Source organism: Microcebus murinus, chromosome 22 (genome assembly GCF_040939455.1).
Source record: "Microcebus murinus isolate Inina chromosome 22, M.murinus_Inina_mat1.0, whole genome shotgun sequence".
Classification (NCBI taxonomy): domain Eukaryota; kingdom Metazoa; phylum Chordata; class Mammalia; order Primates; family Cheirogaleidae; genus Microcebus; species Microcebus murinus.
In genome coordinates, this window is record NC_134125.1 from 20,328,262 (window position 1) to 20,348,062 (window position 19,801).

The 19,801-nt window shown below is 48.6% G+C and overlaps 1 long non-coding RNA gene across 1 annotated transcript in view; it reads right to left on the reverse strand.

Annotated features, from left to right (window-relative positions):
• Positions 1-8,110: 8,110 nt before the first annotated feature.
• LOC105870908 (uncharacterized) overlaps positions 8,111-19,801 on the reverse strand; it is a 30,684-nt gene continuing 18,993 nt past the window's right edge. Inside the window, exon 5 of the long non-coding RNA XR_012914274.1 lies at positions 8,111-9,755. This is a non-coding gene — a long non-coding RNA (uncharacterized LOC105870908). The remainder of the gene's footprint in view (positions 9,756-19,801) is intronic.

Consider the following 19,801-nt stretch of genomic DNA (forward strand, 5'->3'; position numbering starts at 1 on the left):
GGGCACTTCCGGTGGACGCACGGCCTGGGGGCGGGGTCAAGGGTACAACCCGGGCGGGGGTGGTACTCGTGGGGGCGGGGCCAGAAAGGGGCGGGGCCGACCGACATTAACTCCTCGGCAACTAGGGCGCCGCTCCGAGGCTGTCTCCCGCAGAGCGCTTGGAAAAGCCAGCCAGCCTACTGCTAAGTAGTTTAGCGTGACGGAGCCGGAAAAGGTCGTGGAGACTTTGAGGTCCGTCTCCTTTTATGTTATAGACTGGGAAACTGAGCCTCTGAGAGGGACAGAGTTTTGCTCAAGGTCACTCACCCTATGAATGGACGAGTGGAAACCAGAGCTTTAAGCCCAGTCAAACGCTAGACGGAAGCTGGAAGCTCCTCTGCTAGTTTGAAGCTAAACTGCTTCGGTGCTGCCCTTTGGGAATTACGCGTCCTAGAAGAAAACATCAGACCCTCCAAGGAACTTTTATCCAAGGGGAACTTCGTCATGTCCTATTTCCCCTTTTGCTGGATCTGTCAGGAGCTCAATGGCTACAGCCACTTCACTTTCTCCTCCTTTTTCTGATCATCCCCTTCAAAACATCATATAATCTCTACTCTTTAAATATTCCACTGAACAAATAATATTTGCATTGTAGAGAAATGGAAATATACTAGTAAGCAAAAAGAAAGATAAAAAAATCTTCTGCAATCCCACTGCCATGAGACATTCACTTTTAATATTTTGATAAATATTCTTCCAGACTAGATATATCATTTGGCATTTTTATTTGTGTTTTATTTATTTATTTTTTTTGAGACAGAGTCTCACTCTGTTGCCTGGGTTAGAGTGCCGTGGCGTCAGCCTAGCTCACAGCAACCTCCAACTCCTGGACTCAAGCAATCCTTCTGCCTCAGCCTCCAAGTAGCTGGGACTACAGGCATGTGCCACCATGCCTGGCTAATTTTTTCTATTATATTTTAGTTGGCCAATTAATGTCTTTCTATTTTTGGTAGAGATGAGGTCTTGCTCTTGCTCAGGTTGGTTTCAAACTCCTGACCTTGAGCGATCCTCCCGCCTCAGCCTCCCAGAGTGCTAGGATTACAGACGTGAGCCACCATGCTTGGCCTCATTTGGTATTTTTAACTCATCAAGATATTGGCAAAACTTTCCCAAAATAATAAATACATTTCTATTTGTTGCTTTCTAGTATCTACATAGTCTTCCATTGTATGCACGGTATTGCTATTCTCAAAAACAATCCTCTAAGGTTGTGCATTTAGGTTGTTATAAATCTCTTTTTTTTGAGACAAAGTCTCACTCTGTTGCCTGGGTAGAGTGCTGTGGTGTCATCCCAGCTCACGGCAACCTCAAACTCTTGGGCTCAAGCAAGCCTCCTGCCTCAGCCTCCCGAGTAGCTGGGACTACAGGCACGCACCGCAATGCCCGGCTAATTTTTTCTATATATTTTTAGTTGGCCAATTAATTTCTTTCTATTTTTGGTAGAGATGGGGTCTCACTCTTGCTCAGGCTGGTTTCGAACTCCTGACATTGAGTGATCCACCCGCCTTGGCCTCCCAGAGTGTTAGGATTACAGGGGTGAGCCACCGCGCGCTCGGCCCAATCTTTTTTAATATTATAAACACTTACTAATAAATAAGCTTGCACAGCCAAGTCTGTATGTGTTATCTAATTAGATATTATTGTCTTACTATTTAATAAAATTTTATATATTTAATCAGCCTCAAGCCCTTTAAGCCATTTTTATTTTGAAATAATTATAGACTTACAGGAAATTGCAAAAGTAGTACAAAAATAGAGTCTTATGTATCCTTCACTCAGCCTCCCTCCATGGTGACATTTCATATACCTATAGTATGACAACCAGGAAATTGGCATTGGTAAAATATCATTATCTAAATTATAAACCTTATTCTGTTTTTAAATCCTTTTTTGAAGTAAGCAGGGAACAAATAGAATAATTTTTGGTTTTGGCTTCAATAACAGAAATTTATTTTCTCACAGTTCTGGAGGCTGGAAGTCTAAGAACAAGGTGCCGGTAGGGTTGGTTTCCTCTGAGGCCACTCCTTGGCTTGCAGATGGCCACCCTCTTGCTGTGTCCCCACATGACCTTCCCTCTGTGCACCTAGAATAATTTTATATGCATGTGCGTGCTGTGTGAGTTATGTACAGCTGTCAGGAGAGGAACTGCCTTTCCCTGATGATAAATGTTGGTAAATGCCTTCAGCCTTACTAGAAAACAAAATTTCACTGGGAATATAATAACATGGGAAGAGAAGAATTATCCAACAAAACAAAACAACAAACCTGAAAGGTACCAAGCTGGAGAGCCTGTGTGCAAGTGGCAAGTTAGTGATAGAAGCGGTTAGAGCTTTAGGATTTCCAGGGAGACAAAGGTCACACCACCGAGCTGCTCAGGAATGACTTCCTGGGGAAGATTGCGTTTGGTCCATGTCTTGCTAAAACAGAAAAGAGTTGCGAACACTGAGAGGGAAGGACAGGGCAATCCAGGGAAGAGGCAGGAAGGCTGGGCAGGACCTCCGTGCAAGGGAGCCAGGCGTCTGAGTCCTTCAGAAAGCATTTCCCAAGCCCTACTCTGAACCAGGCCCTGGGCTGAGGGCTGGATAGTCAGATGGGTGAGGCAAAGGCCCTGCCCTTGCTGGACCTACTGTTTATCTGGGGAGGGTGAAAGAGCAGCAGACACAGGTGTGGCTGGTGCTGTGATAGGGCACATGCTGGGGGCTGTGAGAGTCCAGAGCAAGGACTGAAGTTCCCTTGGGTTGGAGGGACCATGGGAGGCCTGGACAAGTTGTGGGTATTTAATATGGAACTTCCGGAACAACAGTAAATGTTCATGCAGCACCTATGACGTGCCAGGCGTTGTACAGTTCTCATTTGCTCCTTACATCGGCCCTGTTAAGTAAGGGCTGTTTTAGCACCATTTCATCTGGGGTAGGGGGACTGCGACTCTGAGAGCTTACATCAAACAGCACATGAGTGGCAGGGCTGAAGGCCTGGCCCTGGAGCACCAGCTCTCATCAATCCCCCCATTCATCTAAAATAGATTTGTCAGGCCGGGCGTGGTGGCTCACGCCTGTAATCCTAGCACTTTGGGAGGCCGAGGCGGGCGGATTGCTCAAGGTCAGGAGTTCAAAACCAGCCTGAGCGAGACCCCGTCTCTACCAAAAATAGAAATAAATTAATTGACCAACTAAAAATATATATACAAAAAATTAGCTGGGCATGGTGGCGCATGCCTGTAGTCCCAGCTACTCGGGAGGCTGAGGCAGTAGGATCGCTGAGCCCCTGAGATTGAGGTTGCTGTGAGCCAGGCTGACGCCACGGCACTCACTCTAGCCTGGGCAACAAAGTGAGACTCTGTCTCAAAAAAAAAAAAGAAAAAAAAATTAAAAAAAATAAAATAAAATAGATTTGTCACTCCTACCTACCTGCACCAGCCATACTGGGGATACACCAATGAACCAGGTGTGGCACAATCCCTCCTTGGGGCTCACTGTTAAGTATGGGACAAAGACAAATACAGAAACAATTATAACTCCAAGTGATCAGAAGGACCAAGGATGCACAGGACCAAGGATGCTCAGGCACTAAACTTACCCTGGCAAAGTCAGGGAAAGCTTCCTGGAGGAAGTGATATTCAGCCTGGGCCATGAAGAATGAGGATTCTACTAATAGTCACCATGAACCAGGCACTATGTGGGGCTCTTCTACATAGTAACTCACTGAACTCTCCCATGACTATCTCCAAATGGAGATAAGAAAAAGGCCAGCGGGCAGACTGATTTCTCTTCTATTCCCCAAGGTTCTGGACCTCCTATCCCACAGCTCAGCCTGGTAGGAGAGCTGAACATGTAATACTAATTAGAGGAGGCACAGCTCAATGCCAAAGGCTGGATGGTTACAGCTTGCAGAGTTGGGAGACAGAAATGAGGAAGGGAGAGCCTCTAAGGGGACTTCTTGGGACATGTGCGGCCCGCTCTGGCCTCCTCTGAGCCCCCAGGCCCAAGAGGAGCTCCTGGCCCCAGGACGGGTGAGGCAGAGCCAATGATGGCCAAGCCTACCTGGAGAGAGAGAAAGAGAGCTGACTTCCCTCAACAAAAACACCCTTACTCACAATAACATCCTCTAGTTGGAGAAAGAAGATTTCAAACTTTTCTCCAAGCCCTACTCATTTCCTATCCTGCCCTATTGAGCTGACTGATGATGTTGGACAGGGCTGTCCCCCTCTTTGGGCCTCAGTTTCTCCTCCCTGAGAACTCTCCCCTCAACATGGGCCAAGCACCATTGTCTGCCTGTGACATCCAGCACTTCATTTAACTCTCACGTTCTCAAGAGGTGGGTGCTACGATAAACCCATTTTACAGATAAGGACACTGAAACCCTGAGAAGTTAAGGGACTTCTGTAACTTCACATGGCAGCAGCGTGCTGAGCTGGGAGTCAAGGCCAGGGCTGATCAGCGCAGGGAGGTGCTCCCCCCACCCCCCCACATCCCTACCTACCTCCTGAGGTTTCATCCAGTCAGAGGGAGGCTGGGAGCTCCTGCGGAGCCGTGGAATGACCCAGGACCTGCCGGTGATGCTGTGTAACCTTCAGCAAGTCCCTTCCCCTCTCTGACTTGCAGAATCTCAGAACACAGTGCTTCTTACCCTACCCACACTGGGTGCGTGAGAAGTATAGGCGGAACACATTGTGTTCTTTCCCCCTGTGCCCACCAGAGGGCGCACGGGTGCCATTAACTCCCTGCAAATGTAATCGTTGCACCAGCCCCGCAGTGCGCCTTGCTGTATCCCAAACTTTCTAGACTCTTCTTCCTATGTGATTACTATTCTTCTACTCCAGTCTCTGCTTGCTGGTTTTTGTTATTTTTATCCTAAAAATCTCTAAACGTTGCCTCAGATCCTTTCTGGAAGGAGGCAGGAGGCGACTTTGTCCACAGCCTCACTAGCAACGCCAGCCCCCACCTGCTCCATATCCTTCCCTCCTGGGCCAGGCCTGGCACAGCCCCTAGGGTAGGGGGGCCTCAGCACACCACCCTGGTCTTCCTAGGAGCAAATTCTGCTCAGCCTCTCTTGGTTCTACCACCATAGGCTGCCTCTTTTTAAAAAATTATTATTTTTTAATTTGGGGAAGGGGGTGCAGGTCTCGCTGGGTTGCCCAGGCTGGATTCGAACCTCTGAACTCAAGTGATTCTCCTACCTCAGCCTCCCGAGTAGCTGGGTGGGCTCTTAGGTGCCTCAGAGCTAAACTACCCTCCGCTGATGTAATCAAAAGGCACAGGTTCTGAACTGCCACAGAGGCTCGAATCTCCAGCTGTGGAACCTAAATTTCCAATCTGGAAAGGGGCTTGCTATGGTTTGAATGTGTCCCCCAAAAAGCATTTGTGGGACACTTAATCCCCACTGCAGCAGTGCTGGGAGGCGGGGCCTAATGGGAGGCGTTTAGGTCACGTGCACTCCAGCCTCATGAATGGATTAACGTCAATTACAGAAGGGCTCAAGGCTTCCAGTTAGATCTCCTGCTCTCTCCCCCCCTCCTGCCTCCCACCATGGGATTATGCAACAAGGCCCTGCCCAGATGCTCACCAAATGCTAGTGCCAGCTCCCTGGACTTCTTTCAGCCCCAAGAACTGTGAGCCAAATACATTTCTGTTTATTATATAAACTACTCAGTCTCAGGTATTCTGTTATGACAAGCCGATGGTGCTTCCTTGCTAGGTTGTAAAGAGATTTAATTGTAGAACTTGTGTACAGCACCTGGCACCTTTAAGTCCTCCTTAAATGGGAGCTACTGTCTGTATTAACATTCGTCCAGCTCAGCCACTTCCTGGTTATGTGTCCACGAGCATATTACTTTGCATTTTTGAGCCTCAGCTTCCTCTACAAAGTGGGACTAATACCCTACTTTTTACAGACACCAAGAGAAACTATAGGCCAGGCGTGGTGGCTCACACCTGTAACCTTAGAACTCTGGGAGGCTGAGGCAGGAAGATTGCTTGAGCAGCTCAGAAGTTCAAGACTTTGTCCAGAAAGAAAATGCTTAAAAAAAAAAAAAAAAAAAAAGAAGTTCAAGACCAGCCTGAGCAAGAGCAAGATCCCATCTCTACTAAAAATTTAAAAATTAACCAGCCGTGGTGGCACGTGCCTGTAGTCCCAGCTACTTGTGAGGCTGAGGCAGGAGGGTCACTTGAACCCAGGAGTTTGAGGCTGCAGTGAACTACGATGATTCTGTCTCAAAAAAAGAAAAAAGGAGAGAAGGCCGGGCGTGGTGGCTCACGCCTGTAATCCTAGCACTCTGGGAGGCCAAGATTGCTCGAGGTAGAACTTCGAAACCAGCCTGAGCAAGAGCAAGACCCCGTCTCTACTATAAATAGAAAGAAATTAATTGGCTAACTAATATATATAGAAAAAATTAGCCGGGCATGGTGGTGCATGCCTGTAGTCCCAGCTACTCGGGAGGCTGAGGCAGGAGGATTGCTTGAGCCCAGGAGTTTGAGGTTGCTGTGAGCTAGGCTGACGCCACAACACTCACTCTAGCCTGGGCAACACAGTAAGACTCTGTCTCAAAAAAGAGAGAGAGAGAGAAACTAGATGTTTTCTAGGTAGATAATGTTGTTAGAACAACCCCTAGTAAGCACTAAACAGTTGTGGTTGTGATTATTAAAAGCCATAAACTAGGGCACAAAAAGTATGTCAATAAACTGCCATATAGTAGTCATTTATATGATTCTTTGACTGCAATCTAAAGAACTAGAAATCAATAATCAAACCAGAAAACTGATCCCACATCAGCAAATAAAATCTTTTTTATTTTATTTATTTATTTTTTGAGACAGAGTCTCATTCTGGCCTCGAACTCCTGAGTTTAAGCAATCCTCCCTCCTCAGCCTCCCAGAGTGTTAGGATTGTAGGCACGAGCCACCACGCCCTGCCTATCCTCTTTTTTAAATAATGCCTGAGACTTCTGAGTAATTGCTGAATTCAGCATGTTCATGTAATTCCACTCCCTTCTGAAATCTCACTAAAACAACAGTAGAGGAATTTTTTCATGATAAAATATACATAAGATTTATCATTTTAAGATTTTAAGTGTACAGTTCTACAGCATTAAGTACACCATACATGGGGGTTTCCTGTTTTGTTTTTAAATAGCCATCCTAATGGGTGTGAAATGGTATCTTGTGGTTAAAGGGATTTTTTTAAGGTATACATCTAGAAGAGCAGTGAGAACAAGAAAAAAGACAATAGTGACAATACCAGAGGTGGCAAAGCAGATGAATGAGAGGTGACTGACTTAGCTGAATCCTAAGCCACAAGGAGGGAAGCCAAAAAGCAACCCGATTTATACAGAATCCCAAAGATTCAGGACCTGTTGGCACCAGAAGTAGGGGGTGAAGAATGGACCAAAATTTCAAGGATCGATTTAAAATCTGAAAAGGAGTTAGATACCCCCAGTTCCTTCCCCCACCCTGATTGCCGGGCAACTAACTCTGCCCCTCACTCCAGCAGAAGGCTGAGGTTCACTCTAAGAGGGTGGAACAGAGGGCCCTGGACCACGTGCACCAGCATAGCAGAGGTAGGAGTGTCACAGTCAAAAGAGGGAGGAAACAGGGATCCCCAGCAGTGAGGACCACAGAGGACAAGCCCACCTCATGTCCAGAGCTGTCACTCATTTATTAGTGCCCCACCCTTAAAGTGAGGAAGCAGCCAAGGATCACCAGGCATTTCAAGAATGCGAAAGTCAGAGGCCAATATGACAAACTTAGAAAAACAATGTAATTAACAATCAATACTGTTTGCTGCATATACATAGACTAATCTGGAAGGAAACAGAAGGAACTGATAGCATTGATCTCCTTGGGGGAAGGGACCTGGGTGGCTGAAGATCAGGGGAAGGAAGGAGAGTTTTCACTACATTTTCTTTGGAATCTGTAAATTTATATTAAACTTTTTATTTTTTTTGCAATAATTTCAGACTTACAGAAAAGTTACAAAAAATAGTAGAAAGAGTTCCCATCTATTCCTCACCCAGATTCCCCTAATGTTAGCATCTTTCCTAACCAGGAATCAAAACCATTGATAAAATACTATTAACTAAAGTATAGACTTTATTCAAATTTTCCCAGTTTTCACACTCATTTCCTTTTTCTGTTTTAGGATCCCCATTGCATTTCCTCATCCTGTCTCTGTAGTCTCTGTCTTAGTCCATTTTCTGCTGCCATAACAGAACACCACAGGCTGGGTCATTTATAAAGAACAGAAATGTATTTGGCTCATGGTTCTGGAGGCTGGAAGTCCAAGATTGGGGGGCTGCATCATAACATGGCAGAAGGCGTAACGTAGACAAGAGAGCAAAAGCAAGAGATCAAACTTGTAGCTTTGAGCACTCTTATAGTTGACATGAACGCAGTCATGATGGTGGAGCCCTCATGACCTAAACATCTCTCATTAAGTCCCACCTCCCAACACTGTTGCACTGGAGATTAAGTTTCCAACGCACGAACTTTGAGGGGAGGACACCTTCAAACCATAGCAGTTTCCTCTGGTATGTGATAGTTTCTCAGTCTCAGTTTGATTCTTCAATTTTAGGCATTTTTGGCAGTACCACAAAAGTGACGTATGTGCCCTTCTCAACGCATCATATTAAAGGATACTCAATACTTGATTTCTTTCTTTCTTTTTTTTTTTTTTGACACAGAGTCTCACTGTGTTGTCCAGGCTAGAGTGCCATGGCATCAGCCTAGCTCACAGCAACCTCCAACTCCTGGGCTCAAGCAATCCTCCTGCCTCAGCCTCCCGACTAGCTGGGACTACAGGCATGCACCACCATGCCTGGCTAATTTTTTCTATATATTCTTAGTTGGCCAATTAATTTCTTTCTATTTTTAGTAGAGATGGGGTCTTGCTCTTACTCAGGCTGGTCTCCAACTCCTAGGCTTAAACAATCTACCCACCTCGGCCTCCCAGAATGCTAGGATTACAGGTGTGAGCCACCACGTCTGGCCACAATATCTGATTTCTTATTACTTGTGATGTCAACAATAGTCACTTTGTTGAGGTGGCATCTGCCATGTTTCTCCAGTGTAAAGTTGTCACATTTGCTTTGTAACTAATAAATGTCTTGTGGGGAGACATTGCGAGACTATGAAAAATCCTATTTCTTATCATATTTTGTCCCCTAAGTTTAGCATTCTTCAGTGGTTCCTGCCTGTAACAACTATTACTGTGGTGTTTGCCTAATGATGATTTTCTATTTCCCTCATTCCTTCTACATTTACTAATTGTAATTCTACTGGAGGTAAGAGTTGCTTCTTCTTGCCCATTAATTCATTTACTCGATTATTTATTTATATCCATATGAACTCATGAATATTTTATTCTTAGTTATAATCCAACTCTATCATTATTTTTTTCACTCTCATTTGTTCCAGCTTTGGCCATTGCGAATTTCTTCTGGCTGGCTCCTTTCAACAAGCCTTCATCATTTCTTTTAAGTATTTCCAGGTTTATCTTCCATACTTCAGTATTTTTCAGTACCTTTTAAGTACTTAAAAAGTACTAAAGGTCCAGGTTCATCTTGTATGCTTCCTGCTGTAGCACGGAAGTCAACCATTCTTCCAAATAGCCCCTGCTTACTTTTCTTGGAGAATGATATTTAGAAACCAAGAGCTGAGAGTGTGGTGTGCTCATTGCTACGGGGTGTGATTGCTTCTAGGCCTTCTTGGTGGACAGAGGTGAATCTGTAAAACATTAAACCATTTGACTAAATTATTTATCAGAATAAATTAAAACTTAGAGACAAAACCAAAAAACTTTACAAATAAAATTGTTGATTTGCATTTATAGCATCTCCCTGGTTGTGTCCGTAGGTAGGCAGTCCCCATCCTGCCACTGACATCTTCCATGTCCAGACCATGAAAGCAGCGGTTTGGGCTATGCCCGACCAAGAATCACTGGAGAATGACAAATCCACATTCCAGTACATTTGAGTCATAGGTACCCTTTGTTACCTTTCAACCCTTATGAAAATCCTAATGGCAGACTGGGAGCAGCCAGGAGCCCTGTCTAGGAATTCACGGGCCTGCTTCTGGGGCTCTCCCAGAATTAAATGGCTATTTGATCTTGAGAGGGATGCTGTACTTCTCTGGTCCACTTCATCCATAAAGTGGAACTGCTATATTAAATAACTTTTCTATAGGATTAAAATAATAAACATATGACAACCTCACAGCAAATCTATATTTGTTTCCTATTGTTGTGTAATAAATTATAAATTTAGCAGATTAAAATAACATTCATGGGCTGGGCACGGTGGCTCACACCTGTAATCCTAGCATTCTGGGAGGCCAAGGTGGGCAGACTGCTTGAGGTCAGGAGTTCAAAACCAGCCTGAGTGGTAGGCCGAGGCGGGCGGATTGCTCAAGGTCAGGAGTTCAAAACCAGCCTGAGCAAGAGCGAGACCCCGTCTCTACTATAAATAGAAAGAAATTAATTGGCCAACTGATATATATATAAAAATATTAGCCGGGCATGGTGGCGCATGCCTGTAGTCCCAGCTACTCGGGAGGCTGAGGCAGAAGGATCACTCAAGCCCAGGAGATTGAGGTTGCTGTGAGCTAGGCTGACGCCACGGCACTCACTCTAGCCTGGGCAACAAAGTGAGACTCTGTCTCAAAAAAAAAAAAAAAACAAAAAAAAAAAAAAAAAAAAAACCAGCCTGAGCAAGAGCAAGACCCCGTCTCTACTATAAATAGAAAGAAATTAATTGGCCAACTAATATGTATAGAATAAACTAGCCGGGCATGGTGGCGCATGCCTGTAGTCCCAGCTACTCAGGAGGCTGAGGCAGAAGGATTGCTTGAGCCCAGGAGTTTGAGGTTGCTGTGAGCTAGGCTGATGCCATGGCACTCACTCTAGCCTGGGCAACAAAGTGAGACTTTGTCTCAAAAAAAAATAAATAAATAACATTCATGTATTGGTTCACAGTTCTGTAGGCCAGAAGTTCAACATGGCATGATTAGGTTCTTTGTTCTTTGGGCTGAAAACAAGGTGTTAGCCAGTGCTCCTACCTTCTCTGGGTTCTCCCCTGAGCTTACTGATTGTGGAATGTCTCATTTCCTTGTGGTTCTTAGCCTGAGGTCTCCTGCCAGCTAGCAGCCAGGTACCCCTGTGAGGCGACCCTCAGGTCCTTGCGCCATGGCCCCTCCATCAAATGCCTCTCATGCTTCCACTTCTACACTTCCTCTTCTGCTACCAGCTGAAGCAAACACTTTGCCTTTAAAGGAAGGGCCTATGTAATTCGGTTGGGTGCACCTGGATAAACTACCCTTTTTTTTTTTTTTTTTTGAGACAGAGTCTCACTCTGTTGACTGAGCTAGAGTGCCATGGCATCAGCCTAGCTCACAGCAACCTCCAACTCCTGGGCTCAAGCAGTCCTCCTGCCTCAGCCTCCTGAATAGCTGGGACTACAGGCATGTGCCACCATGCTCAGCTCTTGCTCAGGCTGGTTTCGAACTCCTGACCTTGAGCAATCCGCCCGCCTCAGCCTCCCAGAGTGCTAGGATTACAGGCGTGAGCCACCACACCCGGTCTATATCTCATTCTGTTCGAAGGTTCCACCCACACTCAAAGGGAAGGGAATTAGACAAGGGTCATTTTAGAATTCTGCCTGCCATAAAATGAAAGATTGACATATATGTAAAGATTAAAGATCTTTAAAATGAAAGGGTTGTATTAGGTCACTTGGTAACCTTTTAAGCATCACAGAGAAGCCCCTTCAAGAATCTAATAAGAACTATGGTCTCAGGCCAGGTGTGATGGCTCACACCTGTAATCCTAGCACTCTGGGAGGCCCAGGCAAGAGGATCGCTCAAGGTCAAGAGTTCGAAACCAGCCTGAGCAAGACCCCGTCTCTACTAAAAACAGAAAGAAATTAATTGACCAACTAAAACATATATATACAAAAAATTAGCCGGGCATGGTGGCGCATGCCTGTAGTCCCAGCTACTCGGGAGGCTGAGGCAGAAGGATTGCTTGAGCCCAGGAGTGTGAGGTTGCTGTGAGCTAGGCTGATGCCATGGCACTCACTCTAGCCTGAGCAACAAAGTGAGACTGTCTCAAAAAAAAAAAAAGAGGTGGGACCTTTAAGAGGTGATTAGGTTGTCAGCGTTTATTCTCACAGGTGGGACTGGTGCTATTATAAAACAGCAAGTTCAGCCTCCTTTTGTGCTCTTTCTCACTCTCTTGCCAGATGCTAGCACCTTGATGTTGTACTTTCCAGCCTCCAAAACTGTGAGAAAATAAATTTCTGTTCCTTGTAAGTTATCAGTCTCAGGTATTCTGTTATAGCAGCACAAAATGGACTAAGACATTCTTTTTCTATGAGAAATCAGAATTTGGGCATTTACAGGTTTTTGAAAACCAGGTTAGGAACTTGTATCCTAGAAAATCTCTGTAGATCCTTCCAGAGCTCTAAGATTTGATGAGAACATTTGCTGACTCTTATTAACCAGCAAATCTGTCTAACTGAGCAGCCTGCACTCAGCAGGCTGGGTAAGAGTTTACTGTGCATGTGTGTATACATATATTTATCTACCTAGATGGATTACCTATATGCATAGAAATTACAATGCAATTATAATTTTATTAAGTACAGATTCAATTCATCAATTATGCTTTCTTCAGGTTAAAACTAACTAGGTTACTGAAACATACCATCCTGGGTATCTTATATGCTTTAAAGTATCTTTAATACTTATGTTAACCTCTACAAACTGTGTATTACCATGCCCACGTTACAGATGGAGAAACTGAGGCATAAAGCTCAGTTAGTAAATAGTAGATGGAGAGTCTGAGCCCAGGTCTGTGGGCCTCCAGGGCCCACGCTCTTTTCCCTAACTGCTAAGGGGAGTTACGGAGGGCAGCAGGACGGAAGGCAACTGAGAAATCCACATAAACGGAAAGATTGCGATAGAGGCTTCGGTGCTGGGGTGGATTTGTAGAGTTGCTTTGGCTAGGCTGAACAACATTTCTCAGAATGCCATTCCCTGGCTGGGCTGCAGAGGGAGATTCATGTGCAAGATTCGGGGGCAGAGGTGAAACAACAGCTGTCTGTGTATCTTGCATGCATGGAAGCTGAGTGACAGGCTCACTGTGTGGGTATGAAGCCAAGGCAGGTCTTCAACGGCTCCACACTCCCTGCGATCAGCCTTCAGTGTCCCCAACTCCCAGGTCCTGTGTGTGTGTGTGTGTGTGTGTGTGTGTGTGTGTTTAGCTCCACGAGCAAGGGCCTTGCTTCTTCAAGACACCCAGACACACCAAGTCCAGCAGCAGCAAGAACAGACACAGACACAGACATCAGCCCATCCACGTGGGCTCCTGCTCCTGCCTAATGGATTCCAGTATGTTCTTGCTGTCCTCCGCTCTCCATCTCTTTTCCCTCCAGATCGCCTACCCTGTGACTTCAAGCTCCAGCATCACACTCAAGGGCAACAGCCTTCCTGAAACTGCCTGAGCAGCTCCCACAATCATGTAAATTTGAACACCCAGGACAAATCCCTTCCTCTGCACGTCCTGGGGTCTGTTTCTCTGCTTGAACCCTAAGTAAGGGGGGATGCCTTGATTCAGAAGAGGCAGGTCCATAGTGCCCAAGGCCTCCAAACCCATCAGCATCAGGTCCTCCCAACGGGACCTGCTCAGAGTCAGCTTTCCTTAGTGCCCTGTAGCTATCAGCAGCTGGAGGAGGACAGACTTTCCCTAAGCTAGCACTAATGACAAAAGGCTGCAGTTACCTGCCAACCCATGGGCCAAACAAAAGGAAACCCAACATCTGACATAAAAATCAGGTACTTTGGTAAGGGGGCATCTTGGAACTGGGGCATCCTGGGATGCCCCACCACAAAACTGGTGATGGGACTCTGGGACCCTCCCCACCCCTATCAGCATGGGATTATATGCTCCCTGGGATTGGGGTTTGGATTTCAGCATCCAGACTGGGCCCCTGCTTAAGTTTCTACTTAAACTTGGGTTTAAGTTGGGTAAAGAGGCGTGTGTGAGCTGGGCTTCCGGCTGGGGCTCTGACACCACATTCAAGAAGGCAGTGATGACCCTATGGGTGCCAGGGTGCCCAGGACTTGGGGGGGGCTGGCATGCTCGAGGGGTCTCCAACCTAAGCAGGGCAAATTCTCTGTGCAGGACAGCCAGCTGCACCTATAGGAACTCTTGGTGCTGCAGCTGCCTGTGCTGCACCTTGGGCAGCTGGAGCACAGAGCTAGTTAATGCCACCTGGAAGCCCCACTGGGGGTGGTGAGGAGGCTGGCATTGGTAGGCCTCAGCCTCATGAGGATTTCTGACCAGCTGTGATCCACTGACCCCAGACTCCCCATCTATACAAGGGGACTGGATTGGATGATCCATCACTCAGGTGATTTCCAGCTAGTACTAGTAACAATGGTGATGATGGCGGTGCCATTCACCAAGAACTCACCATGTGCCAGACTCCATGCAGAAATCATTTAATTGCACTGTCTCCCTTAGTATGCACAATAACCCCACAGGAGAGGCACGGCTGCCACCCCTCTTCCACAGCTGAGAACACATAAGGCTTGTATGGTTGAAAAGGAGCTGAGCTGGGAGGAAGATACAACAGCTGGGAAGAGCCCAGCCCAGAATCACATGGATCTGGCTGGACCCACATTCCGCCATTTTTTTTATTTGAGCATATTATGGGGGTACAAATGTTAAGGTTACGTATATTGCCCATGCTCCCCTCCCCCATCAAGGCAGAGCTTCAAGCGTGACCATCCCCCAAACACTGCACATCTCACTCGTTATGTTTATATATACCCATCCCCTCCTCCCCCCTCCCACCCACCCGACACCCGATAAATGTTATTCCTATATGTCCACTTAGGTGTTGATCCGTTAATACCAATTTTCTGGTGAGTATATGTGGTACTTGCTTTTCCATTCTTGAGATACTTCACTTAGTAGACATTCCGCCATTTCTGCTGTGTGATCCTGAGCAAATCACTTGCCCTGTCTGTGCCTGTCTCCTCTGACGCCCACTCTGCAGTGCTGCCATGCACCACGCCCGGTGCACAGGGCGCACGCTGCAGACACCAGTCATTGCTCCACACTGAATGCATCCTTGTCTGTGGCCGGAACTTGAACCACAGTTCATTTGATTCCACAGCCTGGGTTCTGCACCCTCTGGGTAAGCCCCCGTGGTAGCAGGAGGGGATACCTTGCCTGGGACCAGGACTCTGATTTCATGGCAGGCCAGGTCGCCACTGCCACACCACAGGACAGCCTGGTACACAGAAAGCAGCCCACCAGGCCCTCACCAGGCATTCCCCCCTCACCTGCCAGCAGCCTCTGCCCCCATGAGCTTCCTGTTTGCTCCTCACCAAATGCTCTCAGCACCCCCTGCAAGGCCCGGCGATACTCGCACTTCAGCCCCCCAGCCCTGGTCTCGGGAACCATCCTGAGCTCCCAGGTGACCAAGCTGTTGTCACCCATGTTTGCTCTTCTGCTGTCAGCCGTGGCTTTCCTTTCATCACCCTTGCCCACAGGCGGATGCCACGTGCCCGGTGCCAGGAGCTTCCCACACAATCTCCGTCGAGTCACTAAAGTAGTAGGTGACACAGAAGGCATTTGAACCCAGGACTGTCTAGTCCAAAGTGCACACTCAGCCAGCCTGCTAACTGTCCTCCATCTCTGCTCCAGGGAACACCTCCCCGATTCCCTGACCACCGCTAAGGAAGGGCCTGATGCAGCCCGTTCTGCTCGGGCCTCAACCAGAACCACACTCACTCGAGCACGCTCCTGTCTCACATCCCCTGTCAGTTGTCCAATGAGTGAACAAATATGCTGGTTGTCCTTGCTCCAGGGGGTGGGAGGCTCCGAGGACCCAGAGATGAAGGGGTACCTCGGTCCTCTCTGCCTGAAACAAAACTAGGGAATTTTCATTCGTTGCTTCATTCTTTTGGATAAATATTTGTGGACTTTGTGCCAGACCTGGCCTCCCAGGAGCATGCCCTGCCAACAGACGCTGCCCGTCTGTGAGGTCAAAGTGTGGGTGTGGAAGGCTCCCAGAAGGCATGTCTCCACAGGGCCTTGCCAGCAGGCCCAGGTTTGAGCATCATACAGACCAAGGTTTCAGTTAGTGGCTGTGTGACCTTGGGCAAGTCACTTCACCTCTCTGGGCCTCAGTTTACTCGTGTAAAAATGAGAGCTACTGGCTGGGCACGGTGGCTCACACCTGTAATCCTAGCACTCTGGGAGGCCGAAGCTAAGAGGATCGCTCGAGGTCACGAGTTCGAGACCAGCCTGAGCAAGAGCAAGACCCCCGTCTCTACTAAAAGTAGAAAGAAATTAATTGGCCAACTAAGAATATATAGAAAAAATTAGCCGGGCATGGTGGCGCATGCCTGTAGTCCCAGCTACTCGGGAGGCTGAGGCAGGAGGATTGCTTGAGCCTAGGAGATGGAGGTTGCTGTGAGCTAGGCTGACGCCATAGCACTCCAGCCTGGGCAACAGAGTGAGACTGTCTCAAAAAAAAAAAAAAAGAAAAAGAGAGCTACCTAGAAGGTGCTATTATGAGGTTGCTATGACATAATAAATGTGAGGGGGGAGGATGTGATTCTTATTCTGTAAGCCCGACTCCCCCCCCAGGGGGCTCAGTGGAGACTGGGTGCACAGTAGGTGCTCAGAAATAGGAACCAACTAGACCAGTGGGCAGAGCACCTCCCTCCACGCCCCCCCAGGCTGGCCCTGTTTTGAGTGTTCACAATAATAGTATTACTATAATTACTGTTAAAGCCATCATCACTGTCAACATTAAGGAATGGGTTAGTGGGCGCATCTCTGAGGAAAACTCCATATTCTTATACCCTGAGTCCAAGCCCCAACCCCTGAGGTGTGGGACAGGAGGCCCTGGCAGCCCCTGGGCCTTGAGAGGTCCGTATTATTTCTTCTCTTTTTAAAATTGTTTTTTAGAGAGGGTCTTACTCTAGGCTGGAGTACAGTAGCATGATCATAGCTCACTGTAACCTAGAGCTTCTGGCCTCAAGCAATCCTCCCTCTTCAGCCTCCTGAGTAGCTGGGAGTATAGGCATATGCCACCACACCTGGCTAATTTTTTTTTTTACATAGAGACAGAGTCTTGCTATGTTGCCCAGGCTGGTCTCAAACTCCTGGCCTCAAGTGAGCCTCCCACCTTGGCCTCCCAAAGTGTTGGGATTACAGGCATGAGCCACCGCACCTGGCCTATATCTCAATTTTAAAAAAGAAAAAGCAGCTCTGGGCTGCAATGCTGGTTCTAGCCATGTGACATTAAGCAAGTTTCTTAGCCTGCTGGTGCCTCCTTTCTCACCTCTGTAAAGTGGGGACAATCTCTCCCCTTGGAAGTTGCTGGGAGGATTTAATGTGTTAGCAAACGTGGAGCACATGGCACAGTGCCCAGCCCAGGGCAGTTCCCAATAACGGCCGTGGCTATTGCAGGGAAGTATAGGGATGACGTCCGCCTTGGCCCCGGCCAGGCCCCAGCTGCGGGTGGGGACAGGAAGAGAACCCTTCCCGGGCTGGTCACTGTACAGCAGCATGTCAGACGTAAAAGACCTGGCCTGGCTGTGTGACTTGGGGCAAGTCACTTGCCTTCCCTGAGCAAACGGAGGTTTGTTCCCTCGTCTGCACAGTGCAGGTGATAATGGTCCCCTCCCCATTATCCAGTTGGGAGAAGTGGGCAAAAACCCAAATGTGCAAATGCCAAGTGACACAGTGACGCCTATGCTGAACACAGCTGTGGTCACGACTGTGCACTCAGAGGGGAAGAAAAGCTTGCTGCTGCAGGCTGGCCGGCCTGGGGAGCCCCGCCCTCGCCCCCTCTGCTCCCTGCCTTCTGCGGGCGGGGCACAGCTCCAGAGGCACGCACAGCTGCTCCAGCCCACTGGGGGCGGGAGCACCACAGGGCTGGGGCCTAGGGGGCCGGAGTAGGGATGACCCACTGCAGATGCTCCAGAGGCGGGACTGCAAGGCAGGGACACAGAGTGGCAGAATGACCCAACTCAGGCCAGGCCGGGAACGCCCACCACACACTTACCTGGAACCTCAGCTTCCAGCCTCCTAAACCCACTAGATAATGGAACCCTCGGTGACCTCCACGGGCGGCCCTTTGGAAGACATTACTTCGGTTCCCCTGAGCTCTGGCCCCCCACCCCCGCCCCTCACCCAGTAACCCCCCACCTGCCTGGGTACCAAGCAGACGCTGGTCTTAGAGGATGTTGCTGGCATCCGAGTCGGGTCCTTGAGCAGCAGTGTCTGCCCCGAGGGGCAGGGCTGGCAGTATCCTTGGTCTCCACCTCCAGGCTGCCACTGAAGCTGCTGTCCTTTGCACCTAGAGTCAGGGTGGTGTCCCAGGGAGTGGAGGGGCTGTCGCCTGCACACCTCGTGCAGCCTCTGCAATGCCTGGCAGAGCCAGGCACATGAGGACTGAGGAATGAACCACCACACGGGACTGGGTCCCTTGTCCAGATGTGGTGTTTGGACTTGAAGGGCTCAGGGCCACTCAGTGGAACTGAGAGTCCCCCAACAGGGTCCTGGTTCTGCCTGCCAGCACTCAGTGGTTTTGGAACCTTGGAAAAGGTCTCCCGAGCCTCAGTTTCCTTTTCTGTAAACCAAGTAGAATAATAGTCCCAACTTCCTGAGGCCAATATGGGGACACCACGGAGACATGTGAGCATAGCCTGGTGCTATCATGATCATCCATCCCCAGCCAATACCCACTTTCCCGAGCCACCTGGGCAGCACCACCCAGGTGCTAGAGGCGGGTCCAGGGATGCAGGTGTGATGCTGAGCTGCTCTCGAGGGTGTGGCTTGAAGCTCGGTGACAAGGCCCCACCAAGGTTAGGACCCAAAGGTGCTGAGGTCCCTGGCCCGCTCTGTGCCTCCCCAGGGTGGGGCATGGCTGCAGGCAGTTGCCTCTTCTCTACCCTCCCACCCCCAGCTCTCCCAACCCCCTTGATCCAGCCTCCGGGCAGGGGCAGCCCTCAATGCAGCCATCTGGCCACAGCCAGCCGCTCCTGCACCCTGCCCTGCCTGGCTCTCCAAGCTGGCCCCATTCCCTGCTGACCTCTACAGCCTCTCCCCTGCTCCCCCCTCCTTCCCTGAGCGCCAGCCGAGGGGCCTCCCTGTTGAATTGCTCATGTCGTTCACACCCTTCTGCCTTTGCCCCTATGAAACTTGCTAATGCCTGCCAGTTCCTCTAGGCTTGCCTCAGCTGCATCTCCTCCAGGAAACTTGCTTTTCTGAGATGGGGTCTTGCCATGTTGCCCAGGCTGGAGTGCAGCAGCTATGCACAGGCACGATCACAGCTTACTGCAGCCCCGAACTCCTGCGCTCAAGGGATCCTCCCACCTCAGCCTCCGGCATAACTGGGAATACAGGCGTGCGCCATTGTGCCTGACTCCTCCAGGGAAGTATTGCTGCCCCCTCCTTGAACTCCCCCATCACTCTGAGCATTGATCCGCCTGGAACGGCCCTTCCCACCCCCGCAGTGATTTCAGGTTTGCGGTATGAATCACAACCACCATTTACTGAGGGTTAGTACCTGCCAGGCACTGAGTTGTGTCTTTACAAACATTACCTCCTTTCATTTCCACAACCACTCTACAAAGTAGGGACCATTACTCTCCCTGTATTACAGGCAGGAAACAGGCTCAGGGCAGGAAGGGACTCACCCTAGGTCACACGGCAGGCAAGAGGCAGAACCTGGCTGCCTGGTTCCAAA